At 41.1% G+C, this 18,473-nt stretch overlaps 1 long non-coding RNA gene across 1 annotated transcript; it reads left to right on the top strand.

The window, feature by feature from the left end:
* Nucleotides 1-13,060: 13,060 nt before the first annotated feature.
* On the top strand, nucleotides 13,061-18,191 carry LOC139592459 (uncharacterized). The gene is made up of 4 exons (XR_011680005.1): nucleotides 13,061-13,366; nucleotides 15,862-15,927; nucleotides 16,930-17,231; nucleotides 17,579-18,191. It is a non-coding gene; the product is annotated as an uncharacterized lncRNA (long non-coding RNA).
* The last annotated feature ends 282 nt before the right edge of the window (nucleotides 18,192-18,473 follow it).

The following is an 18,473-nucleotide window of genomic DNA, read 5'->3' as shown; positions in this document are numbered from 1 at the left end:
TGTTTGGAAAAGCACCAGTGGGCAATGTTTGAACCCATTTTGAAGCCCCCACAGCCTTCTTATCTGGTATTTGATTCTGAGGCTTGAGCTGGCTCTGCTTTATAATTTTATTTTGGAGACTCTGAAAGCTTTTAATATTTTACCCAGAACCTTTATTCTTTCTGTCATCAGAGGCCAAGCACTTTGCTCAGCGATGTCCTATTTTCCCACATGAGCAAACCACCCTTGGAATGTTCCTCTGGAGAAACCCATCCTCCTGAGATACTGCCCAGATCTCTGGAAGGGCATGTTGCTGTTCTTCAAAGGTGCAGTTGATTTGTCACTCTGCAAAGACCATGTCACTGAGATAATTCCTGGGACAGGCAGGGCTCCTCCATGCTGGGGAGGCCATCCCATCCCTGTCTGCAGGAACCTGCAGCGCTGGGACCCTGGGAAGGAGAGCACCAGGAATACAGTCCTGTGCCAGGGTTGTGGCTCATAATTTCCTGGTAGTGAGCAGCCACCCTGCTCTGTACACTGACCAGTGTAATAACCCATAAACGTATATGGGTTTTGGAAACAGAAAAATTGTTTCAAATCTGAGGTGTTACTGTGTATTGTTTACTGCTTCCCGTGGTGATTATAAGAACTGCAAATAATTTCATTAGGACTGAGATTAATGGTGCACATGTACTTTATTTCTTCCCTTATTTCCTGGATGTGAGCACAATGTCTGTTGCTGGTGCTTCACAGACAGTTCAAACCATTGGTTTTCTTGGTTCTGACCTTCTTTACTTTCCTCATTTTTGAGCTTTCTTTTTACGTGGTTTAAAATAACTGTAATCAGTTTGATTAACATGTTGAAAGCACTTACATTGCAGTGAGTTTTGCTTCATGGTTCAACTCCTGTGTGTCCTGAACTCACTTTTGTGAGCATTGCTGATGTAACAGATGCTCTGTGGGATGATCCCTGTATTTTCAGCACCTATGTGTGCAGCTGAATCTCTGCTTTGATATTCTTGAATATTGTGTTTTCTTGATTAGGAGATTAGGAAACATAAATCTGCAGGCATATCTGTATTTTTGTCATGTCTTTATGAGGGAAATAAATCCTCCCTGCACAGATTGATGATAGATTTTAAAAATATCCCTCTGTTCTTCCTCCTCATACAATTCATCAGGATGCCTGTCATTGTAAAGTTTCTGTCATCATTAGGCATTTTTTTCTGTCAATGTTAATTTATGTTTTGGATTTTCTTTGAAGGATAATTTGGCAAAGTATTTTAACTGTTTCTTGTTAATTTTGAACTGGTATTCATCAGTCTAATTTTTTGTGCTCAAATTGTGCCTAAATTTACTCAAGTACCTTCCCTTCCTCAATTCTCCTTGGCAAATTATTTGTACTGTCCCTTAATCACTGACTAAAGAGTCTTAGTTGAGGAGAAACAGCATCAGTTGTTTTGTTTGAGGTTTTTTTGCTATATACTTTTCTGTCCTCAAGCTGTCTCAAGTTCTGCAGAAATTCTGTCCTGAAATGATGGAAGAACTCTGATTATACAAATTTGCATTCCTATCTAGAAAAAATATACAGGTATTTGAAGCATATTGAATTTGATAAGTATATTTCCATTTCCATTGCATTTTTGATCCAGCTGTGAGACACAGATGGGAGTCTTTGAAGTTAATTTCGATCATTTCCCCATGTATCTGCATTTTCTCTTTAGGCTTATAAACCTGTAGCCTTCCTGAGGAAAATAAGGTTGTATCTGGTGTATTTTTTTATTTGAAGAAATAGTTGAAAACCTTTGGCTTTTCTATAGGTCTTCCTCATAAACTGACCCTGTCATGTGTCATCTGAAGTGAACCCTTCCTAAAACAAATGTCCCAAGTGATGACTTTGGAGAAATAAGCATGTAGCAACACAATGAGAATTCTGCAAATTTTATTCACCCTGGAAAGCAAGTTCTTAATGAGTCAGAATCTTCCTTCCCAATTTATTTCTTTAGACATTTGTGGTATTCCTAGAATGAAACTACTTGATAAACCCTTTAACTTTCTTCCTCAAAGTCAGACCAATGGACCTAAATTAGAACAATATCCAGGCTATTTTAAGTGAGCACAGCCCAGCCAGCAGATATGACACACAGCAGACTTTTAGTGTAGCCCTGGGCTGTTACCTCTCTAGTTCTGGCTGTGGTGAGAGCAGAGCCCCTCAGTCTCCCACAGTGATGCTCAGCAAAGATTTCTTATTGACAAGACAGAGGATGGCACCATGGCCTCTTCCAGGGAGCACTGCAGATGGTGCTGTGCTCAGTGTCACTGATTAGGCAGTTGGGGCACTACACAAGGACATAAAATACCCCATGCAATTTGTTAGAAGCAACATTTTGCTGCTCTGCTAGACTTGTTTAGCTTTCTATCTGATGTGAGGGTGGTGTTTTCTTCTTTTGTTTCAAGGAAAATGGAAAAGCACCAGTGGGCAAGTGCATGGTACTCTAGTACTAGTCTAATTTAATTTTTTGGTGAAATCTTCAGCTGATTCCAATAATATTATTGGCCCCACTCCTAAATTTCTTGTAAAAATTAAATGCAGAGAGAACAATTCAAGCAGCCTCTCTTCCAGTGCAGAGCTTCAAGTATCCTGAAGATCCTGAGAGCAGCAGGAATAACTCAGTGAGTAAGGGTGGAAGCACAATGGCAGACCAGTGTCTGGGGAAGAGCTCCATAGCTCTAGAACTTCCAGAAAACATAAAAATGCACATTTTGCTCTGTGTAGTGTTTTGGGGTAGAGAGATGGACCTAAATCCCTGCTGTGCCCCATGATCTGGTTGATCTGCTTTGTCTCAGGCCTGTGTCAAACAAGTACCCCTGAAGGTACAGAAATACTTTAGGGCAATTGTAATCTTCTGTGTCTGCTGCTTGTTGGCAAATGCACAAAGGAAGGACAGGGGTGCAACGAGGCAGGCCAGAGCAGGAAGGGCAGGGGTTCTTTACAGCCCTGAAACTGTTTTGTTAAGAGACAGGCGTGACTCAGAGCCAAGTCCTCAGCTGGAGAAAGACCGTGAGATCCACGTTGTTGCAGGGCAGTGGAATGACCATTGATGCCAACAAGGCTGCCTGGCCCACATGGCATGTGTCCAGCTCTGCTGGTGTCTCCAGCCACAAGCACAGCTTTGATGAATGCCATGGGCCCCAAAATAATTTGCTTTGGTTCCATATCTCTTGGGATTGTTGATATCACATACTCATTTGATTCTACAGAAAGGAGGTAAAAGCAGTGAGTCAGATACATGGCTGAGAAAAAGAAGGATAAAATTTGCCTGACTTTGGGCCTTAGGTAAACATTTTAGGACCCAAGGGCCCAAATAAGAAACAGAGTTGCAGATACATGTTTGCATGAGGATTTAGAATCTTTGGGGTTAAAGTAGAGGATATCCATGACAACAGAAAAGAAAATCAACACTTATATAGTGGAATGCCAAAATACAAGGAATGTTTTCTCAGCTTGTATTGATTTATCTCTCACCCATTGCAGATTGCAGATACAGGTCTACATGCCTTTGCTGTATCAGATATGCTCAACGTTCAGAGGTGCTGGGTTTTTGTGGCTGCTGCCCCAGTCACTGTATTTTCAAGGAATTTCTAGATTTATTTGGCATGTTTTGCAGTTTGAGGAGCTTATACATACATGTGGGATTTAAGGTCTTTGTTTAAAACCTTCAATGTAATTTAAACAAAGGTCTTGTACACAAAAAAGTATAAAACAGCGTACTTTTTGGGCTCCAGGTATTTCCAGAGGAAGGATGTGAGAACCTAACAAAGTGAGTTTGCACACACCCACAAAACCCAGTGTTGCACCTGGGCATGGTGTCAGCATGGTGATAGGTATATTTTAATTCTGTTTTAAAATCTATCCTTCATAGGATAGCTTCATAGAGGTTTCTTATTCTGAACATATGCCTGGCCTTGCGATTGAAAAACAGTGCTGGGGTGATGCATAATAGACACACTAATGTTGAAGTGAGTAGAACTGATACAGATATTATAAGTACCCCAACAATTCTCACCACAGAGTATGTTAGAAGACCTGAACCCTCTTCATTTGGAACATTCATGTTGTCAATGGAAACTAATAAAACTAACCCCTTAAAAATAAAATTACTAAGTACACTGAATAAACCATATGAACTATAATATGGTAGTGGGTCTACCTCATAAAATTGTTACAGATTCCTGCATAGGACCTAACTATTTGAAATCTTTCAACTTACAGAAGTGGTTGTCATTGTTTTCCTGCTAACTGTCGGCCCTTGCTCTGTGCTCATGACTTAAAACTTAAGGGCAGAAATCTCAAAGTGTCACACCACAAATCAGTATTTTCCCTTCTCAGCTGAGGGAAGTAGGTCTGTGGAGGAGTTAGGTCACTTGGCCAAAATCTCAGAAGTTTCAATAGCATTGCTAGGAATAGAAATGAGATCTTCTGGTTCTACTAATTTTTATAGGTTCCTGTGTGGCTGTTTTAGAAGAGGTTGAGGGATGTCTTCACTGTTTTTATAGCAGTGGAATGTGCTGAGAGAACAGCCAAGGCAACTTTATCCCACAGCAGCTCTTAGCTTTGGTGCACCTGTGTGAAGCCCATATAAAACTGAAAAGAATAAAACCTAAATTTTGAGTGCTTGATCTGAGACACGTCAGTACTTTGTTATCTTTATGAGCCTCAAAGTGTCCCAGCTTGTGCACCCGAAGGGATAACTGAAAAGAGTTGGAGAAATGGTGCAGAATGAAGTCCTATCACCTGCAGCTAGAGCATTTACAAGCCAAATTTCGTTACTGGTCTTTCACATTCAATGAATTGTAGCATTGGTGAATAGGATAACAAAAGCTAGTTTCAAGATGTTAAGCTAGGAAAACTTTAGTGAAGCATGGAGTTGAAAGCAATGGTATTTATCAATGTTAAAGATTAAGGTTTATTAAAACCAATTTTTTATGCTAATCAGAATTAAGTAGTAAATCTGCTATGTTAACTTATGTGTGACAAGCTGTAGCTAAGCTAAAGACCCTTGAACACTGTACAAAAGGATAATTGATATTTTTCTTTAAAGAAAAATAGTCCAAACCTGAACTCTTTGGAAGTCCAACCCTTGTTTTGAAAAGGGGTTGAAGAGGTTGCCCCCCAACCTTGCCCCCTGCAGGTTGGGACAGGAGAGGAAAACAGGAAATTTTATTCATCTTTGTTTCGCAATTTTCCAAGTTATAGTCTCCAGCTGTTTACATCAACTTTGTTTTCTGAAAAAAAAAAAACAACCCACCAAAAAGACAGAGAGAGAGGGAGAGAGAGAGAAGACTTCTATGGATTTTTTAAGCTATCTTTAAGTGACTCTTTGTTGAAACCTGCATTGCATTTTTCAATAATTCCAGAGTAGTTTTCTTTCTTCTTTTCCCAAAACTGTGCTTTGATATTCTGTGAACATCTCTTACACAGCTTCTTCTCAGCCTGAGAAAAAAAGGAGGTAAAAGCAAAATAAAAGCAGCAGGTGAAGGGAGAGGAATGGTATCTGCAGGAAGAAACATGGCCACACAAAGTCAGACATGGAGTCTGTCACAGTGACAGGTGAAAGTCTACCTGTGGGCACACGGCAAGGGTGCCTTCCCCTTTGCAAAAAACAGCAACATTTTACATAACATTTCCAGATAAAGGCTGAGCACAGCACTCAGTAGGTAGGGACTGATAGGCTGGTGTTTTAAGCGGCACTCATCACATAATCTGCATCCCACTTGTACATCCCCAAGTATCTCCATCCCCAGAAGTGCACTGACCCACAAGGTCTGTAACATGTAGAAACTGGCTGCTCTCAGTCTTTGACCCCTTTTACCTGGGAGCAGAGGAGACACCCCTGTAAATGCTGGGGATCAATTAGCCATCCTTGATGAGGTGGTTGAAATAAATGACTGCTGTTCCTTTCTCTCCTTCTTTGCAGTTCAGGGAAGTGAAACTCTTGGGTGTTTTTCAGAAGGTATCTGGAAGTGGGGGATATTCTGCAGAGGTGCCTTTTAGTTTTGCAAGTTCAGCACAGGTATTGAGGCCATGTGGCAGGAGGTGAAGGAGCAAATAATATTTATAGACAACTGATATTCCAATATTAAGATCAAATTATTAATAGCCTTGGATAAAAGTTTTAATACAGTATTTAATTCTTTAATATAGTATTTTAATACTTGTGTAGTTTTATTATTTTCTGTTTGTTTTTTAATGTATCATATTAGCATGACTATCATCCATGTAGGGTTTACACATTTGGAGATATAATGCCAGGTTCCATACAACCAACTATTACTCATTTTGGAGATAGACCTATTCTTTTCACCTGAAACACTTCCTGGTTTTCAGTCACTTAAAATTTTGTAAAACATTTACCATTTCAGTGGTGAGCATCTGCTTTAGTCTGGTTTCTCCTGGAAAATTTCTGTAAAATTTTCAGATGTTGCTAAGGATAAAACAATGGGAAAAGAGTCTTTTGTTGACTAAAGATTTTCTAAAGATTCTTTAGAACCTTTAGAAAAAAATCTAAAGATTTCTAAAGATTCTTTATTTGAATGAGTTTCAAATAAAGTCCAGAACAGGAACCTGGTGGGAGAAACTACGTATGACTGAATGAAGATCTGTAGGTCTTAAAAGTGTACTGTATGTAAATGAGAATAAATGAGACTGGCCAAAGGGAAAGTTAAGGACTTAACAGGGCTGAAAGAATAAGAAGAGTCTGGTGGAGAACTGAGCCAGGCATCCAACTCCCTGGTAGTGGTATCTGGCACCTATCACTATTTTCTGCCCTGCCATTAGCCAGACTGCAGAGGTCTGTGCAGTGCCATTTAAAGGCTCCATCTACCTCCTGGTAGCCAAGTGGCAGAACATTGTTAAATTTGGGGATTTGTTCCTGTTTTTGAGAAAAAAGCAAAATACATGCCAATTGATCAAAGTATTAGCAAGGATGAAAACTTTGGTACTTCTTGTGTTTATGCAAGTTGTCTTTCATGAGAAGATTGATTCTATAATCAGGACAGAGAGTTCTCAGAACTGAACATGGTTAAAGACACCATGAGACCCGTTCCCATTTTATTGGTTCCAGAAATGGGGAAGAGTATAGAGAATGAGATAGAATTTAGCGAGAGAACATATGGCAAGGGGGTGATGTTCTAGCCTGGAAAATTGGATCCTCTCCCTTTTTCTGTCAAGCAGCTCCCATGTGGTGATAGCTGAGTCACTTGAGCCAATCTTTTCAGAAGCTGTCAATAACTTTACATTGCTTTTATTCTTAGTGCAGGACTTGTAGGCGTGCTGAGTTTTCTCAGCTGCAGCTGAAGTCAGGGAAGTCATGCTCCAAACACAAAGTAGTGCACAAAAAAATCTGGTTTTGGGAATTTAAAATCTTGTCCAACATGGTAATGTTTGGCCCTACTCTTCCTGGGACTTGCCAGTTTTCAACAGGAAGGGATACGGCCAAGCCCTCTCACTTTGGAGTGATGCTGTGCAGGAAGATCACTGTGAAGCTCTCTTATGGCAATGAGGGATGCTCTCTTCAGAGCAGGTTGTGAACATTGTGAGGAAAACAAGGCAAGCATGAGTTATGTTGAGCTGCAGGAAGAAAACAACTTGCTCATCTCACTAGCGTGCCATCTTTTCTGCACAGTGCAGGTACAGCAAAGACATGTCTGTATATAGGATTTGCTGAATCCTGCACATGGGTCATAACATCGCCGGCTGCCCTACAATCTCAAGGGAATGGTTGCAAAGCTGCCCAGCAGAAAAGGACCTGGGGGTGCTGGTGACAGGGGCTGAACATGAGCCAGATGTGCCCAGGTGGCCAGGAAGGCCAATGGCACCCTGGCCTGTGTCAGCAATAGTGTGGCCAGCAGGACCAGGGCAGGGATTGTCCCCCTGTGCTCAGCACTGGTGAGGACCCACCTTGAGTACTGGGTTCAGTTCTGGGCCCCTCACGGCAGGAAAGACATTGAGGTGCTGGAGAGAGTCCAGAGAAGGGCAATGAAGATGTGAGGGGCTGTTTAGCCTGGAGAAAAGGCTCAGGGAACACCTTACCACTTTCTGCAACTGCCTGGAAGGAGGTTCCAGACAGGAGGGACTTGGTCTCTTCTCCTGGTTAACAAGTGACAGGATGAGAGGAAACCTTGTGCCAGATTTTCATTGGATATTAGGAAAAAATTCTCTACTGAAAGGGTTGTCAAGCATTGGAACAGGCTGTCCAGGGAAGTGGTGAAGTCATCTCCTCTGGAGGTATTTAAATTATGGGTAGATGTGGCATTTGACAGCATGGTTTAACGGCAAACACAATGGTGGTGCTGGGCTGATGATTGGAATTAATGGTCTTAAAGGTCTTTTCCAGTCTTAACAATTTGGTTATTCTATGATTGTATGTCTTGCCATCTACAAATTACTCCAAACTCTCATCTCACTAACTGTATTCCATGAACATTTAGTAGATTGGAAGGAATATAAATGAGGAAATAGACAGCTTCCCCAGTTTAGTCAATTTCCTAAATGGGAAGACAGCACCTTTCTCACTTGCATTTCAAAAAATCCGACTGTCACTATCAGGGCAAGTGATCTCAGTCCTTTGTCAGGTCTGACAGTGCCAGTGTTTTCTGAGGACCCATCTTGACAAAAAACAAGGCAAGTTCAAGATGAGAGAGAAGCCACTGAAAAACATACCCACCAGCACTCTGCCCTGCACTGTTGACTCCTGTCCCATTACATTGCCGCTTCATGAGCTTGTCTGAACCCTCCTGAGCTGCAGCTCTTTCAGTGTAACAGCAGTGGGCATGTTAGGAACATAACTGACTGACTGCTGAGCTGGGTGTGCTGTTTTAGGGGTAAATAGAGCAATAGTATTGCTTTCCAAGGTGACTGTGTGTAAACTTACGTGAGCTGGGTAAAAATCTAAATAAAACCCCTGGGTCATAGGAGGTTCCAGCCAGGAGAAATTTATGTTTTCTGAAATGAGGTTTCTCTGATGCAATCCCATTTAATTTCAAAGAAAGTACAAAGCCCTCTTTTTCTTCCCACAGCAAGAATTGCAGGCATGGTCTGTGTTTACAGCTCAAGCCTATTTTCCATTAAACTCTCTAAAAGCTCTTTTCCCCTTTTTGTTTTAGCTTTTCTCAGAGGCATATTCCTGGCCCTTGTTATGTCTGTGTTGTTGGCTTTTTCCTTGCCGCCATCTGTCTCTTCCTTTGATCTTTTTGTCTCTCTCTCATAGACACCCAACTGATCACAAAACAATGTCCAGTAAAAACCTTCCATCCATGTGTCTTGCAGGTGCTCTTTTTTTGGACAAGGACATGTTCTGGTGGTTGGAAGGAAGGCTTTGGTACTTCCACTGCGTGCTCCCATAATGAACTTAACTGCTTCTTACAACTGACCATTACGTAGGTAATGTGCACCCTGATTTTGGGAGATTTTACCCCAAGGGTTTATGAAACTGTTGACAAGAAATCAGACTGATTCTCAGCATCATTGAGAAACATTGAAAACACAGTACTTAGGGCTATACCAGAGAGAACAAAGGTTCTTTCATCTTCTTCTGTGCTTCATCTAGTTATAAACTTGATGCTTTTTCTCAAAGCTCTTCTGACTTAGAAGTTTGAAGAAATGCACATTATGCATTTATGCATTACCACACTTCATTGTCATTCATTGCAAACTTAAATGTCGCTTGTCTTTATTTGCCTCACTGTGAGTGTCTGAGAAAATAATATCTTGGTGTAATATACTGTTTCTCATCAGCACTACTTCTCCTAGGTGACTCCTGAAGTTTATCCAGTGAATTATGGAATCACAGAGTTACTGGGTGGAACTCCTTTTGGAGCTCTCTGGTTCAGCCTCATACTCACAGCAGGTATATTGCTGAAGTGGCAGCAGGTCAGCGACCGGTTTATCTGCCGAGCTTCAAAGACTGTCAAGTGTAAAGACTCCTTTTCTTCCCTGGGCAGCTTTTCCAGGGCTGCTCTGCCCTCCTCCTGGTGGAGTTTCTCCTGAGCTCCCGCCCACTGCAGCAGGCCCCAGGTGCCCTTGCACAGAAGGTGTGAGGCTCTGCAGTGGGACTGAGCAATGGCAAGGATGATGGTTTGTACAGCACATGGGTGCTGCTGAGGTTAAGGAGGTGCATGCCTTCATCAAAACCACTTCCATACACAAAAAGACACGTCATTGTCAGAGGAGACTCTCTTAAAGGAAACAGAAGGCTCAATATGCAGATCTGATCCACTTAATGAAGTCTGTTGCCCCCCCTGGGATCCGGGTTGAGGATGTGAAGAGAAATTTCTTAGTCTGGTATGGCCCTCAGATTACCCAGGTAGGGCCCTCAGAAATTATTGATTTCTCAGGTAGGCAGTGATGAAGTGGCAACAAGAAATCTGAGGGCAAAGGAGACTTGAGAGCCTTGGGATATCTATAAGTAATGTGATTGTTTTGGTAATGTTTGCAAAGTTTCTTGCTGGGCTGAGCAGGGAGTAACCTGCCCATGGCACTATTGGTTGACGTTTACAATACAGATAGGAAATGTTCAGCTCATTCTAGCACTGGTCATGAGTGAGGACAAGTACAGAATGAAGAGAAGTCTTGTATACAGTTCACTACAGTATTTTGTTGAAACATTCTAGAGCTTTAAAAATTTTCTAAAGTAAAAAACGCCTAAGGGTGAGATAATTTCAAAGACAAGATAGATAAAACTCATTCTGTTGCAGCACCAGGAGAAATTACTGACCTGAAAAGAAATTCTGTGTTCTCAGTTCAAAGAGCATACAGCAATAACCAAAACTAAGACTTCTTCAGCTCCTCAAAATAGAAAAAGCAGACTGTTAATAATTAGATTTTTCTTTGGACTAGCCTAGCATCCAATACTTTCATCTCAGAATATTTAGAAGATTCTTTCTTTCCATTTAAGTCTGAAAGTTTCCACAGGCTTAGTTTCTTATTTGAGACCAAAGCACTCCTGGCATTCATTTGCTTATGTAAGAATCTCATCTTTGATTGGAAAGAGCAAAACAAAACATAGATGTGATGAAGATTTCAAGACATCTCTTTCAAATAAGGGCTTTAATCCCACCAAGAGCCAATTCTGCATGTACAAATAGAGTGAGAGTTCTCCAGTGGCCTTCTGCAAGCTCAGGGCTCAGGGCTCTGCTGGGTGTTGGGCTTTTAGGTCAAACTCAGGGTATTTTAGGACACAATAGGTTTTATGACTTTTTTGGTTTAGAAAATTTGACTTCTTCTGGAGTCTACATTTTTCAAAATGGACATTGTCAAATTGAAAGTTTCTTGGAAAAAATATGCAAGAATGATTCTGTCTGTGAAGTTCTCCTTATACTGAGGGATTGAAGAAAAAGTTAACAGATTTCTGTCTTGGTCTGAAAATACTTATGTAAGGAAATTATTTTTTTCTGGGAATAGATGACAAGTTATACAACAGCAGAAGGAGATTTCAGCTCTGGAATCCAATCCTAGAGAAGATTATGCTGGGAAAATGGTGGATGTTTTTAATAGCAACATTCATATGCTGAATCCCTATTACTGGTGTCTTAGACGTCAAGAATTAATGTCTTTTCAGCCATTGCACATTAGCAGCCGTGGGTAGGGCCACGTGTAAGAAAGACTGCATCTGAACAGTGTGCAGAAAAAACCTCTTATCTGGTTCTGAGTTAGACATGAGCAGTTTATGGGCATATGTGGATTTCATGGATAGATAGCAACAGTATCTGTGGCTGAAGATCAATGGAGGTGGTTTAAGGTTTTAGCTGTATTTTCCAGCTGTTCCTGACCATTTAGAAAATGGCACAAAATTACCCTTCAGAAATCTGTTTATGGAAAATAAACTCTCCACAGAAACATAATATGTTCTGCCTTATCTAGTGCAAAGTAAGGCTTTCTACCACTTTTATTTTAAGCAATGAAACACTGAAAACAAATGGATACAGGAGAGGAAACAGTACCTTCTGTGAGGTTTCAGCGTTGATAACCCACATTACAGAATCCAGGTCTTTCACCATATAGTGAGACCTGATGCACCTTCAACTGGTTTTTCACTGGTTTTTTAGACAAAAAAAAGATAAAATCAAGAAGTAAGGCCTTGACAATACATATATGTGACTGAAAATAGATGTGTTATTAGCATGAGAGTGCTTTTGGCGAGCCTGTTTTTTGTAGACCTGCTCTGGTGTTTTACTGGCTCTCTGCTGCTGTAAACAAATTTGAAAGTGGAGGAAGATTTAGAAGCTAACTAATGAACGTGAATGCTCCAGAAAGGAAAAGAAGATGGATGGCTATTGACCCTGTTCTCCCTTATTAGACAGGAATTGATTTTTCAGTTGATAAAACTGCTTCATCCTATCTGATCCCTGTGGTGGAATTAGGCAGTCAATTCTTGGGGGACCATGTTTCCAAATAACACCCACAGGGCAAGTGTTTTCCAGCCATCCTTGAGCCTTGTCTGGTTTTCTCCATCTTGGATTCCTCTGCTGTGGTCTTAGGATCAGCCTTCCTCTTAAATTGCTCATCTGGGTGACATTGAAGGATGTTGGCATTTTTGTAGGCTCTGTGCAATTTTGATATATAAATTGGAAGTCTGTGTCTTGGAGCCAAAACTGTATGAAGTGGATTTTCACCTCTGGAACAGCATTGCAACTGATTTCCACTATATAATGTGGTGCAATCACAACGTTATGCTTTGTCTGGAGTTGATTCTCCAGCTGTGGAAACAGTATCTTTTTCATTAAATTAAACCAAACTGTAGCCAGCATCAACATCAAGCTCCAAAAATGTAATGCTTAAGTATTTTAGGCCAGGTGCTGTTCTCTGAAACGCTGGTGTGAGCCTAGAGGAATTACAGTTTTACACTGATATATGTGAGATCAACAAACTTATTTTGGGCCAGTGATCTGCTTTCACAGGTGTGCCTTATTTTAAGATGCCACCAAAGTAACTTCTCCCCATCATTCCAAAGCTGTTGAAGATGAAAGATAAGCTTTACTGGTAAAAGAGAAACAAAGAAAAAGATGTGGAACAAAGGTTTGCTTTCTGTCTCAGTTAAATGCTAGTTAAGGAAAAAAGCAGTTCTGGAATGCTTCCTCTTTATCACTCATAGCAAAATCAAAATAAGATGGCTGAGTACAATGAAAAATGTTGTTTCTTAACCAAAAACCATACACACAAGTTTAACGATGAAAACTTAAAGAACTGTGTTATGTTCACTTTTTTCTTTCTTTCTTTTTTTTGTGTGTAAATCTTCAGGTTTTATTAAAGACAACTGATGTAAGATTCGTTCCATTGCAATCCCTGTTAGCTTGCTTGGCTTTCCTAGAGAAGTCCTTGGGAGAGTTGGTGAGAAACTGAGAAACTGTTCTGATGTTTTGTTTTTTCTTTTTTGTCACAGACACTTAGCAAGTGAGGGGAGAGAAAGGGAATTAAACTGAAAAAAGTGCACATGAGCATGGGAGGAGTGGAGGGCTCTGGTTTACAATGCTATACCTCAAAAATAGCTGGAGGGAGTTTTCAATCATTTCCACACACCATGCACAGTTCGTCCCTGAACTGGGACCAAATATACAAAGGATCATACCCCAAAGGAGAACTTGGTGTGTGGGGGGGCATTTAAATAAAGAGGAGGGTGATAATGGAAATCTGCCCATAAATAGAACTTTTGCATCCTATGTTGAAGGACATATTGCCTTAAGAAGTATTTTTTCAGTGTGCAATAGCATTTAAAGTGAAGGTAGCCAGGCAGCATTGTGCCTGCCTCATGTCCTTTGTGTTTGTACCCAGCCCAAAGTTCCCACAGGCGTGGGCTTAGCACATTTGGAGCTGCACCAACCCAGTTGTGATTCCCAGGCTTGTGCTGGCTGCTGGAAGCATCCTGGGGAGGCACGTCTGAAGCATGATACAGCACCAAGAAAAAATGTGTTTTACAGCCTTGGCTTGCATTCACCACTCAAGCTGTAGATTGCTAGCCAAGAGTTTGACCACCTCCTTGCTGTCCAAGACCATGCTCAGGCACTGCACGAGGCAATACTGATGCTCCCAGTGATCATCACCTTCTGCAACAGGCATTTCAAGCTTTATTGCCAGTTGACCAAAGCTTGAGGAAAAGAGCATAAGTCCCAAGCGCAAATTTTCTCAGCTGAGTGCTGAGCTAAGAAAAGGGTATTCATATATCCACAGTCTGAAAATAAATGGATCCACTCCAGTTGGGGAGGCTTGGGAAAAAATAAAAATATCTTTCTATGTTCCTCATAGAAAAAAAAAATCCCCCATTTTTCCTACTAGATTTTCATCAGTACAGTGACACAACATGGTTATGTATTTATGCATCAGCTTTTCTATTTTCTGTCATTTCAATAAAAACAAGCAAACAATGGAATCACTGAAGCCATTAGTATTTGTAATTTAGGAACTCTTCCAGGCAGGTCCCAGCATGTTCTAAGACAGCTTCATATTTTGTCTTGATGATTTCTTTTACTTCTTAAATGGTGTGAATTTTATCTGTTTCATAACATGAAAAAAAGAGGAACTAACTCATGTCCCTCCTCATTTTTTTCCACCCCCAAATCTTTTCTTAACTTTTAATTTAGCAACATGATATGAAATACATTAGTCTTGAATCCCAAAGCACAGGCTCTTGGCTTTTAGCATGAATTATACATTGCAGGTTAATATGTATAAATAGCAATATTAAAACTAAATTGCTTTCTGAGCCAAAATCCTTTAAGCAACAGAATGAATATAGTAGTCATAAAACAGTCCAGAATAATATGATATTAGAAATTCAAGCTGAAATGCCCTTCCATGTACGTTAAAAATTTTGCTTGTTAAAATAAATTACTCCCCATGTCATCTTTATTCTGTTTTATTACCTTTCTAGTAATGCTGTAAGCAGATACCTTGGCTAACCTCATTCTTGTTTCATAGAGGTGCACATGCCAAGAAGACCTGGCTGACAGTAAATTCTGCACAGCAACTTACCCTCATTGATGGGAAGAGCTGGCTGGCTAGTGATCTCAGTGATTCACAAATGTCAATGCAAATGTCTATGGCTCTGCCTGGGCACAGTGCTCTGCTTGCAATATTCTTTGTGGCATATTTTCATATATAGTCCCTCTTGCCTGGGGTAAACAAACACAACAGCACACTCCAGAAGCAATAGGAAACCCAGACTGAACATAAAACAAACTCTAATAGAGAGTAACATGTCAAGGTAGTATTTTTAAATCAAATATTTATTATGTATTTGTAGTGTAGCATAGTTTAAAGGCCAGGGCTTCTTTGTGCAAACCATTATTCAGACTTTAAAAAGTGCCTAAGCTCCAAAGGTGGGTCTGTCTGTATCTACATTTACATTTACAAGTTTTGTTTTGCTCATTCGACTTCAGAATATCAAAGCTTTGGAGGAAAACTCATCCACCTTCTTTCCTTTCAGACATGAAATGCCAAGAGCTCCAATTCAAATCTTCTCCTGTATATTGCTTACTAAATGAGATACAGGAAAGGATCTCAGGCTGCAAAATTTTACCTTCAAAAGTGAGGAAATGCCAGATTAAATATGTAATAGCAATTCAATTCTCTTAGGTATTATAAGCATTATGACATAAGGTGTAATTTTTCCTTTCCCCTGACAACCTTGCCTCATTCACTGCTGGCAAATGAATCAATAAGCCATGGCTAAATATTGCCTTTGATTGAGGTGGCTGAGTGTATGTCAAGGCCTCCTTCATTGTGTGCTAGCTAATGTCCTGGGTGAAAACTGGATGTTTTTCTCAGGTTTCTGAGGTGCTTCTTGAACATTTCAAAGTTGGTTTTGTTTTGTTTTGTTTTATTTCCAGAAAATCCCTTTTTACATTACAGGGGGAAAATGATACATGGACTGGAGCACTGTTCTTGACAGACAAGTAAGTAGTGGTTACTTTCATCACAGGAATAGAGAGATATTGGGGAAACTGAGGTAGTTTTCCAGAATCTGAAGGAAAGAATACCCTCAAAGCACATACTTCTTTCTCTTCCATGAAGCTTCTTCACCAGTCTTCCTGAATTTCAGCTTTAACCCACCTTCCTCTCTTTGTTTCCCCCATCTTCCTTCATCAGGCAATTCATGATGGTACAAGCACTCTCAATTTTTAAGTTTTCTTCTTTGAGCTCACAGTCACCTGGATAAATCATACTCCTCACCACCCAATCTCTCTCTCTCCCATTGTCATGGCTGTAATAGACATCTGCAGGAAAAAAAAAATTGAGTGGAATTTTGCCAGGAAGTCTCCAGTGCCTTGAGGGCTGCACCCAATTTTCTGTAGTGCCTTTAAAACCAAGATCTGGGCCGGAAAGAGTAATTTATTGGCATCCAAAAACACTCCAGGACAGGAGTGGCCTTCTTGCAGGTATTTGTTCCTCCTTGTAAAACTCCCACCTTTTCTGAGGAATGCCTGAGAACGAACTGTCAAAGAACAAGCTGTCAACACTCTTCAGGGTTGTAAAATAAATATTTCCTCGCCCTAAACCACTTTGCAGAATTATATCAGGGCCTAGTCCAAGTTTTGAGAACAAAAAAAAGACAGTTTTCTAGATAATTGCATAAGAGTTAGAGACTGATCATCTGTGTTTGAGAGTGTTTTAGTGTGTGGTGGTCTGCAGATGCTGCTGTAAGATACTTATTTGCCAATGCCATTTTCACAATTAGAAATACCAATGAGCCAGGACATATAATAGAGGAACAGCAGTGGGAAATCTGCCAAGGAGACTGTCCACCTGGGCACGCTGCAGCTCTAGTTGCAGTTCACCACTAACATGTCCTTTATAACTAGAAAAATCTTGACGCAACCAAGTTACAGATGAAAATAATGTTGCATTTAGAGCTGAGATTGCATCAAGATTTTCAGTGCTACCTGTATCTTCTGCAGGACAGGCTGGCTCAAGAGCGCTTTGTAATCTGTATAACAGAGCAGGCATCAAAATGAGCATTTAAAGAAACACAAATCTTGTTGTGGAGTCACCCAGATCTTCATGCAAGTCCTTGTTAAAGGAGTGTGAGGAGCAAGTGGCACCTGAAGCAAACGTGGGGGAATGGATGAACAGTGTGCTGTGGTTGCCCTGAGGTGCCTCTTCTGCATCTCAGGGTCCCCTGGGTGCCCCTTGGTGATGTGACTCTAAGCAACATCGTGGGCTGGCCAGAGGAGCAAGAGAGCTCACACCGTGTCAACAGGTATGCAAACAGGTATTCTCTCATTACATTCACACATTTGGAAAGGTGTTTGAGAAATATCATTGGAGTGTCCACTCTGCTCTGGCTAGAGGTTTGTTACTGCAGAAAGAGTGCATTTTTAGAAAGAGGTGTCTGACCCAAGAGACCCAGAACGTTGAAATAATGTAATAGCCAGATTGTATTTGATTACTATTGCTAAAGATGAAAGTATTGTGAACTGAGCTCCTTGGATTCCTTTATATGCCATGCTAAAAACATTTGAAACCATTACACCAGTGATGTAGGTGTTCATATGGAAATCCAAGACACTACAGCTCGCTCGGCTGCAGTGTGCTCTCCCTTTCCAGACCAGTGCGCAGGACCAACATCACCCTGCTGTCCTACACCAACAAGGCATGAGTAGATAGATTCCCACACAGGAGAAGCTTCAGGGTTGTTTCACAGCGATCCTGTTCACAAGCTGTGTGGTTGGTTTACCCTGCCTGCCCCTCACCATGGGGCTTTCCCGGCAGATTCGGGCGCTCCGCAGTGACCGGCCCTGCGGCGGCTCCGCAGCCCTCGGCGTGTGACAGCAGAGGGCAGCAAGAGGCAGAGAAGATGGTTCTATAAACTGGGTCAGATTCCATTCCCTGACATTTGCTCTCGGAATCCAGGCTGCCTGCGGTTCCTGGGCTGCATCCCCGGCCGGCGGGCGGCGGGCTGGGCTCGGCTCCGGGGGATGCTCTCCACGGGGCCAGCGCTAGCAGGGACCTGGCCTTGCACGTGTGCACATCACCAAATGGGTTAGAAAGGGAATCGTGCTGATTTTGGAGACTTTGCCCAGTTACAAGAGCACCATATGGCATTTTATCATGCTTGTGTTGAGAAGCTATAAAAATCTGAAATTAGCTATGCTTAGCTTTCACCACACAGCAAAATGTAGCACTTACTTTAACTGTGAATAAATAATTTCTTATATAATGATGAGAGCTGCTGGGCTGCATTCCTCTTCCCCTGTACTCTGCAAATCTCTAAAGAGAGGTGTATAATCTCTAAAGAGAGGTATATGTTGGAAAATGCTTTATAATGAAGGACAAAGCAAAAGGGTCATTGCTACTATCTGATTTTAACAAATGCTATTTTTTCCACTGCAGGTTCATAGAAATACATCTTTTTTCCTTTCTTAGATAGCATTTAGGTAAAAAAAAACCACCTCTGTTGTAATGCAACTTTCCCATCACTCTTCTGCAAGTATGTACTCAA

The sequence above is a fragment of the Agelaius tricolor genome, unplaced genomic scaffold (genome assembly GCF_023055355.1).
Source record: "Agelaius tricolor isolate 1412-34295 unplaced genomic scaffold, bAgeTri1.0.p SCAF_8, whole genome shotgun sequence".
NCBI classification, from domain to species: Eukaryota; Metazoa; Chordata; class Aves; order Passeriformes; family Icteridae; genus Agelaius; species Agelaius tricolor.
Note: the sequence above shows the minus strand (reverse complement) of the source record. Positions and strands in the feature narration are given on the sequence as shown.